Genomic DNA, 13,724 nt, shown 5'->3' with positions numbered 1-13,724 from the left:
AATTATTCATCAAACTGAATAATCATCATCCTTGATGGATGTCGTTTTAACGTTGAAACTCGTTTCATCAAGGAGCCCAATTCTCAACATGTTTTCAAAGTTTTCTAAATTGAATTGTCTATTTTCATGATTCTACCATGGGTTCATGCATAAATGATTTCTAAACATTGAATTATGATATAATTGATATTCTATTGATGATTTCAATCTAAATTACCTATGAACTCTTGTAAATTGATGAACCCTAGTTTCAGGCTTTAATGTGGGTTACTCTATATTAAGTTAATGTTGTTGAATTGTTATGTAGTTTCTTATGGTCTTTCTAATGATATAAGAATTTTATTCAATTGTTATATAATTTATACTATATTAGTAAACCTATATTTAATTGATAGAGAATTCATTGGATTTTATGATTATTGCTTGAATTGTTGGTTATGGCCTTGGGTAAGGGCTTACAGATGTTGAATTGGATGATTTAGCATTGAAAAAAAGCGTGAATAATTGAATGAAGGTATGCTGCAATATCTATTAATTTGATATTAATTATACTTTGATTCAATTGTGATTGGTATGGTCCACATATGGTGGCAGTGTTATCTGTTTTAACTTGCAATTGACGTGGCATTGTCGGCGTTACTTTGTGCAATATGACGAGCATGGCCTTATTGGAAACTACGTGAAGTTATGTGGCTATTTGTGTAGTTTGATTATGTGAATCATGATGTTATCTATCTACATGTGAAGTTTGATTATGTGAATCATGATGTTATCTTTTATGCGGCTTTCAATATTTCTTATTATACTTTCATGATTTATTTCTGGAATTTAAAATTCTGAATTATGAGAGCATGCATATGGAGCTGACTACAAGGTTTTTCAGATGACTGGACCTGCCAAATAATGGTGGAGGGATTGTATTACTAGTAGGCCATCTGGATCCCATCAACTATCATGGACTAATTTTACTCAAGTATTTCTAGACATGTTTGTTTGACGGAGTGAGAAGGATTATAACAAGTTCAAGTTTAAGGGTTTGGAGAAAGATGGTATGTCAGTCCTCGAGTATGATGGTAAATTTCATGCCATGGTATGAATGCTTCGATGATACATTCCACAAAGATTGAAAGAGTGACAAGGTTTGTTAAAGTGCTGATTATTCCTATTCTTCTAGGAGTTTCTAAGCTTGTTGATTCTGGATTATTAGACGTGAGGTATTTGAGTAGTGTGAGTGTAAGAGGATCCTTTATTCAGGTCATTATGGTTTTGCTTCTCGTAGTAGTCGAGGTTACTTGGGAGAAGTTATCATTCTCAGTCTAGCATAGCAATTGATGCAACATTACGAGTGTCTAAGACTAGTTATGCTGGGCTTAGTTCATCGAGTTCACTTCATATATCACAGGGTTTTTCTTCTAAACCTGTAGGCTGTGGAGGACTTTATTGTTATTTAGGTTCCTCTCGTCAGCCTATGTCTTGTATGGGTTATTTTGAGTGTGGTGATATGGGATAATTTGTGAGAGATTGACCTAGGACCGGGCATGGAGGATAACTTAAGGGTTCTCAAGCTTCAACTTCATAGGCTTCACAACCTCGGTCTAGGGGAGGTGTATAGAGTGGCAGAGTTGGTTCTCATTCAGCTAGAGGCGTCTCTCCTTGTATTCGAGGTGGTCGTCCCGGAGGTTCACAATCCGAGGATGGTCATTCTCACTGTTATCTTTTTCCGGGTAGGGAAGATGCTGAGGCTTCAGATGCTACTATCACATGTATTATTCTGGTTTGTCATCAACCAAATGCCATATTATTTGATCCAGGTTCTACGTATTATGATGTGTCCACATATTTTTCTCTAAGTCTAGATATATTATGTGAGTCTCTTGATTAGCAAGTACATTTTTCTACTCCTATATGGTATTTTATAGTGGTAAACTGGGTGTAACGATTGTGTATTGTTATCTTTATGGAATATGACAGTCGTTTAGGTTTAAAGGTTTTAGAAGTAGTAGAGTTTTATGTGGTTCAAGGTAAGGATTGTTTATATCCTCATCATAATTTTAAAATTCCATGCCAAGACAATTACATTAGTTATGGCTGGAATTCCTATAGTAGAATAGAGAAGTTCTCTTAGTCACCCTCGTAAAGGGATGATATCATTTCTTAAGGCTCATCATTTGAAGACAGATGATGTTTAACTTATGTGGCACACATTTGAGATACTAGTGTTAAGAATTCTATGCTTGATGTTTATTCCGGTGGTGAGTGAGTTTTTGAAGGATTTTCTGACAGATTTACCAGGTCTTTCACCTTATTGTCAGATTGATTTTTGTATTGATTTAGAAGCGAACAGTCAACCCCATTGACATTCGTCCTCATTGTATGGCACCGGATGAATTGAAATAGTTGAAAGATCAGTTGCAATATCTATGAATGTGAAGAAAAGAACACTAAATCGAAGGAGAAAAACTTGGAAAATCAATCTTTTTCCTTGGAGCTTTAAATATCTATAAATGGAAGTGTTTGGAGAGGAGTTGGATAGGTTATGTTTTGGACTTGAGGGCTTTGATTTGAATGGTGAATTGGGGTTTATAAATGCTGAATAACCTCTTATAATTAGTCCCAAAAATATCCAAATGACACCAGCACTAATAATAACTTTTAAGCAGGTGAAACTCACCTTAAATTTTAAAAATAAATGTCGGTAAAATAGTCCACGACGCGGAGCTGTTCCCACATGATTTTTGAAATTAATTTCAAAAATAGTGGAGTCCGCCTTGTTTGCGCGCATGGACAAAAAATGTGGTCCTTGATGAATCAAGTTCGCGACGTGGACAGGTTCCCTCCATGAGTAAATAGCTGCTGTCTTGGGTAGCTTGCTAACTTAATGTTGGTTCCTCCTCAAGGAGCCCCATAGTTGTTCTTGGGGAGTCGTGACCAATTGTTTTATACCTAAATAGGTTTTTCTAGATGTTAGGAATCTCCCATATAAACTTGAACTCCAAATAACACATAAAACATGCAAAGACACAATAGAATATAGAAGCACGTCTAATGTAAAATCTTTCAGACGTCATGGACTTTGTTGGATGTTTGAGCTCCAAACACTTCCAAACTAAACATAATTCTTCAAAACATAATTATTAACCATTTTAATACTTTAACACCTCATGATGCACATATTAGGATGTAGCTTCACCTATGTAATTTTAGAAGTGTTCCAATAGTCAGTAAGACACTTAAGAGAAAGTAAAATTTACAAGAATTCACATAATGGCCTTGGAAGACCTAGGAAACCACATAATAGCACCTTCAAAGACTACTCATGCAATGTATAGATAGTGCTCCATTTCACTACCTACATGGTTTAGAACCTATCAAATACTAGAATGCATCCCACATGATTACAATAGTCATAAACAAACATAGACAATACTAGCTACGAATGGAATCCCGACTCTACGCTACTCCAACAGAGGCTGTTCTACCTACCAAGTATAGAACTAGGACACATATTGTCTAGTTACATGGTTAATGAAAATCAAGGGAGTCATTTCACTCTAGTCTCCTTGTAAAGTAGAGCTATTACCACAAGCATATTCACTTGGTGGTAGCCATGTTCTCATAGAGTAAGTTCAATGACATAGGCACATATGAGTATGTACAATTTCTTAGTAATTACCTAACAATAATGCACCTACGAGATGGTTCCTCTTGTGGTTAAACACAATGGTTAATAAGGATAACTCAATGACTTCTTCAAGATTGTTTCATGTTTTTCCAGCCAACTTAACCCTAAGTCAATCATTCACACAAGATGGTTTGCATTATAACTTTCAACATCAAGGATATAATAACCTTCTTTCTATATAGAAGGTTCAAAGTTATTGACCTTAATTAGATGTTCAAGGTCCTATATTAGTAATCTCTTGGAGAGCTCCACCATATTAGGTCTAATGATTTTATACTTTTATTAAACATTCATTCATACACATATATGAAAAATGTGATTAAGCCTTCTAAGTCAATATATTAATATTCACATTCTTCATGCATCACGTAGAGGGACCTAGGTCTACCAAAAAAAAAATACACCATCATGTTTTCATATGTACAATCACATTCAAGTAGAACATATGGACAACTTAGTCTACTAGAACGAACCTTAGCCTTTCCTATAGAGATATCAAAATAGAGAATCATAAGTCTCATATAGTTCATTAGGAGAAATCATGCTTGAAATTCACTAATACACATAAGCCGTATTAGCCTTCACAATGATCATATATATACCTACAATATGATAACATCACAATTCACAAAGTAAGGTTTACAAGGCCATGTTCTTACCACCCTTTCTTCCCTTAACATCATCATCGCAAAGCCATCTAAATCAAATTCACTTCACCAACGACTCTTACCTTAACATCATCATCGCAAAGCCATCTAAATCAAATTCACTTCACCAGCGACTCTTACCAATAACCACACACACAATTACAAGCTAATATGAATCAAACCGATGAAACAATACAATAGAATATTAACATGATTAAATTAAGGCAGCTTATTTAAAATTCAAACATAATCTCTAAATAAATAGTAAGGCCAAAGTCATCTATTCAATAATTCTATACAATAGTTTAATGATCAAATCACCCAATTGGAGCTAAAAATTAGGATTCTTGAATTGCATGTGTTCATAGAAAATTTTTATCTAAAATAATTAAATTAAGATAATATATAATATAAATTATATATTCAAATCATTCTATACAAGAACCCATGGCTAGAAGTCAAAATAGAAGATTTCATGTTTTTAAAGTCTTAGAAAAGCCTTTCAAGGTTGACTGCTTGAAGAAAGAGAGTTCAAGGAATAACCACCATAACTTGATTTATGAAAATCAATGAAATTGATGAATATTTTATTGAGAAATCAAGCTTCTAGCGTCAACCTTGATTCAAGCTCCAATGGTGTTCTAGGGAATTCTATTTGGGGTATTCGGGTTTAGATTTGAAAATAAACTCAATCATTTGTCTAGACTTATAAGGTCACTTCAAATACCAAAAAAAAATAATTAACCACCGAATATAGAAACCTCTATCATCAATTTGAACTCGAACCAACACTTAAAAAATGCAAAGGCACACTAGAACACACAAGCACGTCTCTAGGCAAAACCTTCGAACCTCTTGGACGTTCTTGGATGTTTAACCTCCAAACTCTTCCAAACTCATATGCACTGCCTCTTAACACTATAAATAACCATTTAAAACTCCCTTTGAACTCATAAGATACATGTTAAGATCTAGTTTCACCTAGTTTGTGTTTAGGGTGTTACATTCTCTCCTACTTGGAAACATTTGTCTTCGAATGACAATAAAACACTTTTAACACCATTAAGAGATGAAGAAACAATAGTAGTAGTTAATAACCATACCACACCATATAAAATTAACCTAGATAGAAGAAAATGAAATCCACATAATCAAGAGACTCAAAAAAAAACAAGAAAGTATAAACTACATCTACAACTCATAATGCAACAAGACTCACATTTTTTATTTGACATAGAAGAATTCCTTCTCCACATATCATCATGCTCATATACAAAATTTTTAATCACATAAAGATAACTTCAGATGAAAATGCAATTAAGTAAGGATTTCAAGTACTTCACTATAATGCATGCTCCATAATTATATAATGCATATTTAAAGAAATTTATTATGAAGGCATGATATTATGAGATACAAAATCATATAGACTTATTATACAACATGAACATAACTCCATGGGATGCACAATGCACTGAGAACTATGAACTTCATTTTCACTTAGACTCCTAACAACATGAAACATGCTACTATATCTTTATAGCTCTAAATTTTGAATATAATATAAGTGAAGAGGCACCATATCAACGCCCAACAACTCACCATGGTCCCCCACTCATAAGGAACCCATCAATTCTAAACTCTGAAAACTATATCTTATAGGCATCATTACCCGAATTTTGATTAGATTTGAGAACATAGTAGTGATTCCTCTTTGGAGAACCACAATCCAGAGCATTAGGTGGACCCTTCATGGCCTCTCATCACATTGCCAGAATAGTCGGACAATTTCTAAACTTATGATCATCCTTACCACAATCAAGGAAACCACCGGTATTATCTAAACTCTTCCCAAAATTCTTCTAGCCACAAGTAGCACAAGTAGGCCTAACTCTTTGAGAACCATCACCTCTCTCATTGTCGGTCTTAGGATCATTAGAACCATCTTGCATTGGAGACCTCTTCTCAATCCTAGGTTGAACTTGCTCATCAATCCTTCCCCTCTTATCATCTCTACTCCTCATCCCATGTTTAGTTTCTTCAATGGATTGAGAAAACACCATAAGCTAAGATATAGTCATATCACCGTGGAACAAACATGTTCAACACTTTTCCTTTACAATATTCGAAACACCAGTCACAAACCTACTCATCTCATCGCTAGGGTTAGACACCAAGGATGGAGTATACTTAGACAACAGGGCAAGCTTTAAATACTCTTCAAAAATCATGTTACCTTGACTAAGATTAATGAAATATTCAACCTTAACCTCCATCTTTTCCTGGGAAAAGACCAGACTCAACCAACCTATTTTTTATTCCATTGAGTAAACCATACTTAACCAACCTTTTTCAATTGGTACGAAGCTAACTCTGTTTTTTATCCCTAGAAGTCAATCAAATAGAATGCAATATCCTATACAGACAATCAAGAAACTCTTGGGGATCTTCTCCTACCGTAGAGCTAATGAAGATAGAAGGAATAATCCGTAAAATTCCCTGATCTTGGAAGTCATAGTACTCTCCAAAGCATTCACCGTAGGCTAAATATCCATATTCATATGCTTTGTCATGGCTAAGGCTAAGGCAAGAATAACCTCTATAATCTAATCATTAGTAATGTAAAAAAGAACCACCAAAACACTATTACCTTCACAAACAAGGGGCTTGATTAACTCGGGGAGGAACTTGGACACTTTGGGGAGGATCATCCTCCACTTCCTGTTCCAATCTTCTTGTGGCCATTCTTCTTGTAGCCATATCATGTAATCACAAGAGAAGAGATTCGTTATAGACACTTATAATCTCATCTCTATTGCATGACAAAGGAGTGACGAAGAAATTGAAACTCAATCGTCATATAGCCTCTCACTCATATATGATTCATGACTCACACCTATGAACAAAAGTCTACTAAACATTGCTTACATAGTTAGCTCAGCGAAAGACAATATAAAATAATACTGCTGATCAAACTGAACTGAACTGATAAAGCATACTAAATGAGAATGTTGTAAAGGTTTAAGACATTCAATTGGGCGAAAGATGCAACCCATGTCTTAAAAATAGAAAGAAATAGAAAGACTAAAGGACATACATCTAGCTTTCTATCTATGAAGCCTTCTAAAAAAGAGATGGATGTTGGGACAGACCCCATAACATACTAATAAAGAAAATACTAAAAAAATAATTAAAGGATTCCTTTGATATGAAAAGAGGCCTACCAACTTATGGTGGAGTGCTCAACTAGATCAATTTTGGGCTTAATGCCGGACCTTGTTACCTGCGTCTGCATCATGCTACGATGAAGGCAAATTAACATCATTACATTGAATTGAAGAGTATGCAGGTTGGACTACTACAACAACTTAAGCTTCAAAAATGTAAGAATGAACACTTACCTTGGCTCTACATAGCTCATGAATAACAGTATTCAATATAAATGACTCCTTTAAATATAACCATTTAAAAGAATGTGCAATATGAAGAAAACTTTTTTGAAAACATGGTATAAACTCTAATGGTATACATGGGTGCAATTATGTCTGAGATGTACGTAAAAATACAATAAAACTAAGGTATAAATATATAAATACATTTATCTTCAGTGGCATTTTCTCTAACCGATAGTTATCACTTAAGATCAAAAGTGCTATTACAAAGATCTACCGCCCGCTACGAGTGCATCCTATACTCGACACGATTTATAAGACATGAACTTCCTAATGGATCCATTATTTTAGTGTGGTAAGGGCTCATCTAAAAAGTATGATTCGTATAGTAGCAACATAGTTTTATGGAGATATGAGTTATATGAACTTATGATCATCCCCAATTCAATGCTAAATACTACTCCCAAAATATATTGACTCTTATGTTATCAAAACATATTAATTCTGTTGTTTGAGATTACTACTAAAAATCATTGCTGAAAAGCTATCTTTGAAATAACAGTTTCGCTGGTTTCTTCATATATAAAGCTATACTTTTTTTAAAAACTAGCCCGAAGGCTCTTTTGAATTCACGTTTCCCTTCATTTTAAATGTGAAAACATTTTGTACTTCTTTCGAAATACTTGATACCATCAAATTACACCTATATAAAGAATTATAAGTTGTCCTAATCAAATAGAGAACCTAACTAATATCTAGGGGTCGATCCCACGAAGAAAATGCTCTACACAATTATGTCTATTTAGCCTATGTCATTCCCAAAACATGTAATTAAGAGCGGGGATTTTATGAAACAGTTTTCTTCAATAGTCTAAGTTAACGAGTGAATGAAAATAACTGTTGAGTGTTTATAAAGTTGTGATAATAACAAGGGTATATGTGTTTCCCACAGGTTCATAACGGCGTATTCCTAGCAATAGCAATTCATTCCTAGTGTTTTGCATGTGAAGTGGTTAGTTATGTATCGCTAAATCCTTGGTATTTCATCTAGAGAATTTCATCTCGTACCTTGGTTTGGATACGTGTGTTTAAGATTCAAACCCTTATATTTACCATATATTAGAAATCATAATCAATGTGTCACGTAGTTATTACTTTGCATCAATAGACACTAGCTCGTTAGGTAGTATCAACCTAAATATATTTTAATAATTCTTTTACAGTTCCTAACAAATGAACTCGATAAAAAGACTTCAAAGCGAAAAAATTATCAATACTTGCAAAAAAACACTACTTGAGAATTACTTAATTGTTAGATTTACTTTGTTCATTATCCATGGTTCCCACAAAGCTAGATGTGGATTCAGTTACCCATGCTAACAAGATAACACTTTCTAATATTAAATAAGATGTCCATGAACACACTTAAAAATAAGAAGCAAACAAAAAATTAAACTTGAAATTGCAAGAAAATAGATTCAAACAAAATCTTGAAATTGATTAATTGCCGAAGTTTATAACAACACAATCTCAAAAAAAAAGAGAACAATATCAAGAGTAGATAACCCAAAAATGAGGTTTCAATCCCCTATTTATAGAAAAATAATCCTAAATAAAAAAAATTAAAATAAGGAATGTTTTTTTCCAGAAACACGACTATAATAGACAATCGCACTGTAAGCGACATCCACACCAGATAGAACCTTCTCTGAAATGAAACGATGCACAAGAAGTACGGTTCGTCGATACATATATTCCCCTTCGGAGATCCTCCATCATTCCACACTTATAATATTGAAAGGTCAGGTACTAGAATCTTCTTTGAACCAATCGACGGTTCACCAGTAATGTTGGTCGATTAATCGATGAACCGTCGTTTATTTTCGTTGTTCAACACTTATTTTGATTTCCCTGAGATTTGTTAGCCTCAACTTCACATCAACAATTTCAACCTACAACCCATGGATTGAACGACAGGCCATTGATAGCCTTCATAGGTCACGTTATGCACTATTTTTTACTGCCTTATCCGCTTTAAAACATGACATATTTCCTACAAAACAAGACTTAAAATTTGATAGAACTACTACAAAGAGGATCGATACACAAACAAATAATGGTACATCAACATCCTCAACATTAATTTTTTTTACCCTTAAGAGACACATAATTACTCAAAATAACATTTGTATAAAAGTATACACTTACATGGTTATCAATCCCAAATCATTATTTTGTTTACAACAGGAAATCTCTTATTCTAAAAATTAACTTAGTTGATTAAATCATGACCCAAACCTACCATGCATAGACACATACCCTTTTGCTCCTCACCAAGGTACAATCTTTCCAATACTGTAATTAGTGCGCTATCTTCAAAAGAAATCCTCATTTTTCACACTATGATCATGAATTTGGGTACAAGGATCATTGTTCAATCTCACGCTGAAGAACAAGTTTATATAGTTGTAGTATTCTTCACCATAGGATTGCCCTTATTTTCACTGCTTAGGTTCACCATACATACTCTAGAATCACATTATGACTTTCTTGGGTCCTAACGTAGGCTCAGGGTTAGGTGTGGTACATTTGGATAAATTTTTAGTTGTTTTTTCTCTCTTTAACATTACCTCTAAGCTTCCTAGTTCTTTTCATTACATCTTCAAAACCTTATTTTTCTTTTCGTCTCTTCTTTTCTTTGATCCCTTTTTTGATGTAACTTTAACTTATTTTTCATCTATTTCTATTACAATTATTTTATTTGGTTGCTTTCAATTTTTTTTTTCAATCAATTCATAATTTTACTAGAAATCACATCTTTTGCTCACTTAAGAATTTCTTTTAAACATCCAACTCTTGTCATACATATTTTTGGGTCCTCGCTCATAAAGCCACCCTCAACACATGGTTGGTCAATAAGTCGTGGTACACAATACACAAAGCCGGGTCACGGCCAAGACGAGACCACTTAATGAATTAGCCACCCTCAACTTAGGCACTTGGCCTAACTCAAGGTACACCTGTCAAGGGATAGACTGTGGAAAAAAACACTAGGCCATGGGAAGGGGAGTTGGTTAATCAAACAAATTCATTTTATTACCGGCTTAACATATTTGGATCATAAGGGGAAATTCATTCAGTTGGTTACCTTCTTATAGGAATTATATGGGATATATCGCAGAAGGCCCTATTATCAGTTCCTAGATTCTAGCATAGATTCCTTTCACTAGACTAACCGCACAAGATCTAGTAAGGCGAAAACTATTGAAAATTAAGATTATTAGCTTTCCTAGTTCATGTGTTAGTTGAAGGTTATATAGTCGGTGCGTATTTATGTCATGCTTACATGCAATACACTTAACGTATTTTAACACTATCCATAACGGGGTATCATTTTGTCAAGTATCATGCTTCATTTTTCATGTTTTATACTTGTTAAAATTATTACATGCCGGTTCAACAAAAAATTAAACAATCTCTTTGGGGAAAAGACCACACGTATGAAAAAACAAAGAGAGGAATGTTAGATGGGTTACTCAGACTTCACCCTACCTCTCACACTCCATTTACCCCAATCCCAACAAAAATAATTGCAATTGTTCCCAATGAAATAAAATCAAAATAATCGGGTGGTAGGTGAAGCATACCTATGGCGCATAGCGCGGAAGAACCATGAACATGTTGGTGGGTCCGGTTTCCTGGAACCCACAAGATCAACACTTGTGTCACCCACAATGTCAACACATGTGTCGCCTTAGTAGTGACAACACGACCTCTACACCATCAATATTGCTCTTATCATCAATCATCATTACAGAACATGATGTCTTAAGAACAATCTATAGTGATGTCGTCTAACATTGCTCGTCCTCTACGAAGGAAACCTCTGTGTGCTGCTCTTTCTTTAGAATGGGCATCATCAACGGCCTTAATGGTTTGGCTGGATCAGTGCCTCTTGGCACACTCATGCAACACAGTAGGTGTCTCATCATTGACATTAAACAAATCATCGAGCATTGAGTCTCTTGCGATCTGAGAGGGAGCAATATCTGGCTTAGTTGCCTCATCTGTATAATGGCAATTACATTATCTCTTGGAATGGATAACTAAGTAAGTAGATCATTTATGTCAGTGTAGGGGCTGGTCGTTCTAGAACCTGTAGTTCAAAGGAATCATTACATTTGTGGAATGAGTGAATGTGTTTCTCGTCCTGCTTTCTGAACAACTTCTTAATACGTTCCTTAGTCTGAACAATTGATTTTTGCATCTGAAGCTTTATGTAGTGGAGTAGAGTGGCCATTTGGGCTTCTAACTGCTGGACCCAAGCTAAATGGCATAGAGATAAAGATGGGCGAGTTGATCATGATATGCTGGGGGACTTGCTGGCTTCATGAAAAGAAAAAGACTGAGTGGGATCAGCATGCTTTGGTGTAACACTGTTAACCGCTTGGGCTCGTTATAAAGCGTTTGCAAAGTTCTTGCTTAATGGTTGAAACTCAATCCAAGACCCTCTACAAATTGCTTCTACACTGGCCTCATCCAGTACCGATATTAGATCTCCTAATAGCACAACCCTATCCCATATGACTACATGATCCATTTGCATTGGAGATAACCTGTGTCGAACCAGCAGCCAGGAGACCTTGTCTACAGAGGTGAGGGTCACATTCCTTATCAACCCTCATGGTTCTATCACTTAATCTTCCCTCTAACCATCGATTTCAAGATATTGACCCTACCATTTATTTGGAAACTCACGATGCGTAACACTCCATCCAAAGTCGTAACTCTTTACACCCAACCACTTGTAGTCAAACTCTATTGTATTGCGACTCCTCTCTGGCTAGTGATGGGGACATATTGGAAACGACAAATGAAAGCCTCAAATGCACCAACCCGTGAGCTCTGGACTAATGAATAGGTGAGAGAGTCCTTTTTGTGCAGTTCTTGCCCTGTTGTCTATAGAACCTGTGAGAGTAGATACGTAGGAATAACAAAATTCCTGGACTATCTCCTCACTATAGGTGCACAAATCCTGAGCTATCAACTCAAACTTGTACAAATTGAATGTTATGTGCAACTCGATGACAATGTGTAGACTCCCCATAACGACTCAAGATTCATCACCCCATTTTTATTCATCATTATGGAATCCTTATTCCATGGTATTTTTCCATCGAAGGCCCTCTTCTTTTTTTTAATCAGTAATTTGTGCGGGTTCATATGCTCGGTATGCGGGTGCAGACTCCAAATAGGTAGCCTCAACACACAAGGCTTGGTGATCTTGGCCCTCCGACCTCGTGGCTCCCCATTAGGGGAAACCGGAAGTAGTTGCCTCCTTGATCCAAGGATTGGGGCGACCCTGAAGCGGAGGCACACTCTAGAGTCAAATGGTGAACGTTTCGTTGTTCCCTCCTCATCATACTCGGAGGCAGTGTGTAATCCAGAAGTCACCTTCCTGGGGTACCAGTTGTGACCCTAACATCTACAGTAAATGTAGTGGAACCTGGCGGGAGATAAGTTGGGCCTTGCACGTTATCACAATCTACGATCATATGACTAGGCAGGGAAATGGACTTGGAATTTCCCCTCTTGGCATAGAAAATGTCCTTCTTGGGACCCATCGGTACCTATGTAGTAGTTGTTAGTTTAAATTCAGCATAACATTGGTGTCATAAAGTTTTGAATTCCTAAAATTGGTTATAATGAGGATAGGAGAAAGTGATTAAAGTTTCATGAAATTTGGAGGTAAAACGTCCATGACGTTTGAAAGGTTTTCCTTAAAACAACCTTTTGTGTCTTAGTATGTTTAGTGGAGTTTTAGGTGTTCATTTTGGATGAAATTGATGTGAGAGATCTAAACTCGTATACGAACATATTTGCGTTCGAAACATCCGTGCAAAAGTGTCCAAGGACCAACCAAGGTTCCTTGGGGAAGGACCCATCTTTGTGGCCAAAAATTCCTAAGTTAGTTCCACCTACGGAGGCAATTGATGCCTTGTA

The 13,724-nt window shown here is 35.6% G+C and overlaps 1 pseudogene; it reads right to left on the bottom strand.

Moving 5' to 3' along the window:
- LOC101256633 (gibberellin 20 oxidase 1-like) overlaps nt 1-6,392 on the bottom strand; it is a 62,763-nt pseudogene extending 56,371 nt beyond the window's left edge.
- Between the last annotated feature and the right edge of the window lie 7,332 nt (nt 6,393-13,724).

The sequence above is a fragment of the Solanum lycopersicum genome, chromosome 10 (assembly GCF_036512215.1).
Source record: "Solanum lycopersicum chromosome 10, SLM_r2.1".
Taxonomy (NCBI): domain Eukaryota; kingdom Viridiplantae; phylum Streptophyta; class Magnoliopsida; order Solanales; family Solanaceae; genus Solanum; species Solanum lycopersicum.
Note: the sequence above shows the minus strand (reverse complement) of the source record. Positions and strands in the feature narration are given on the sequence as shown.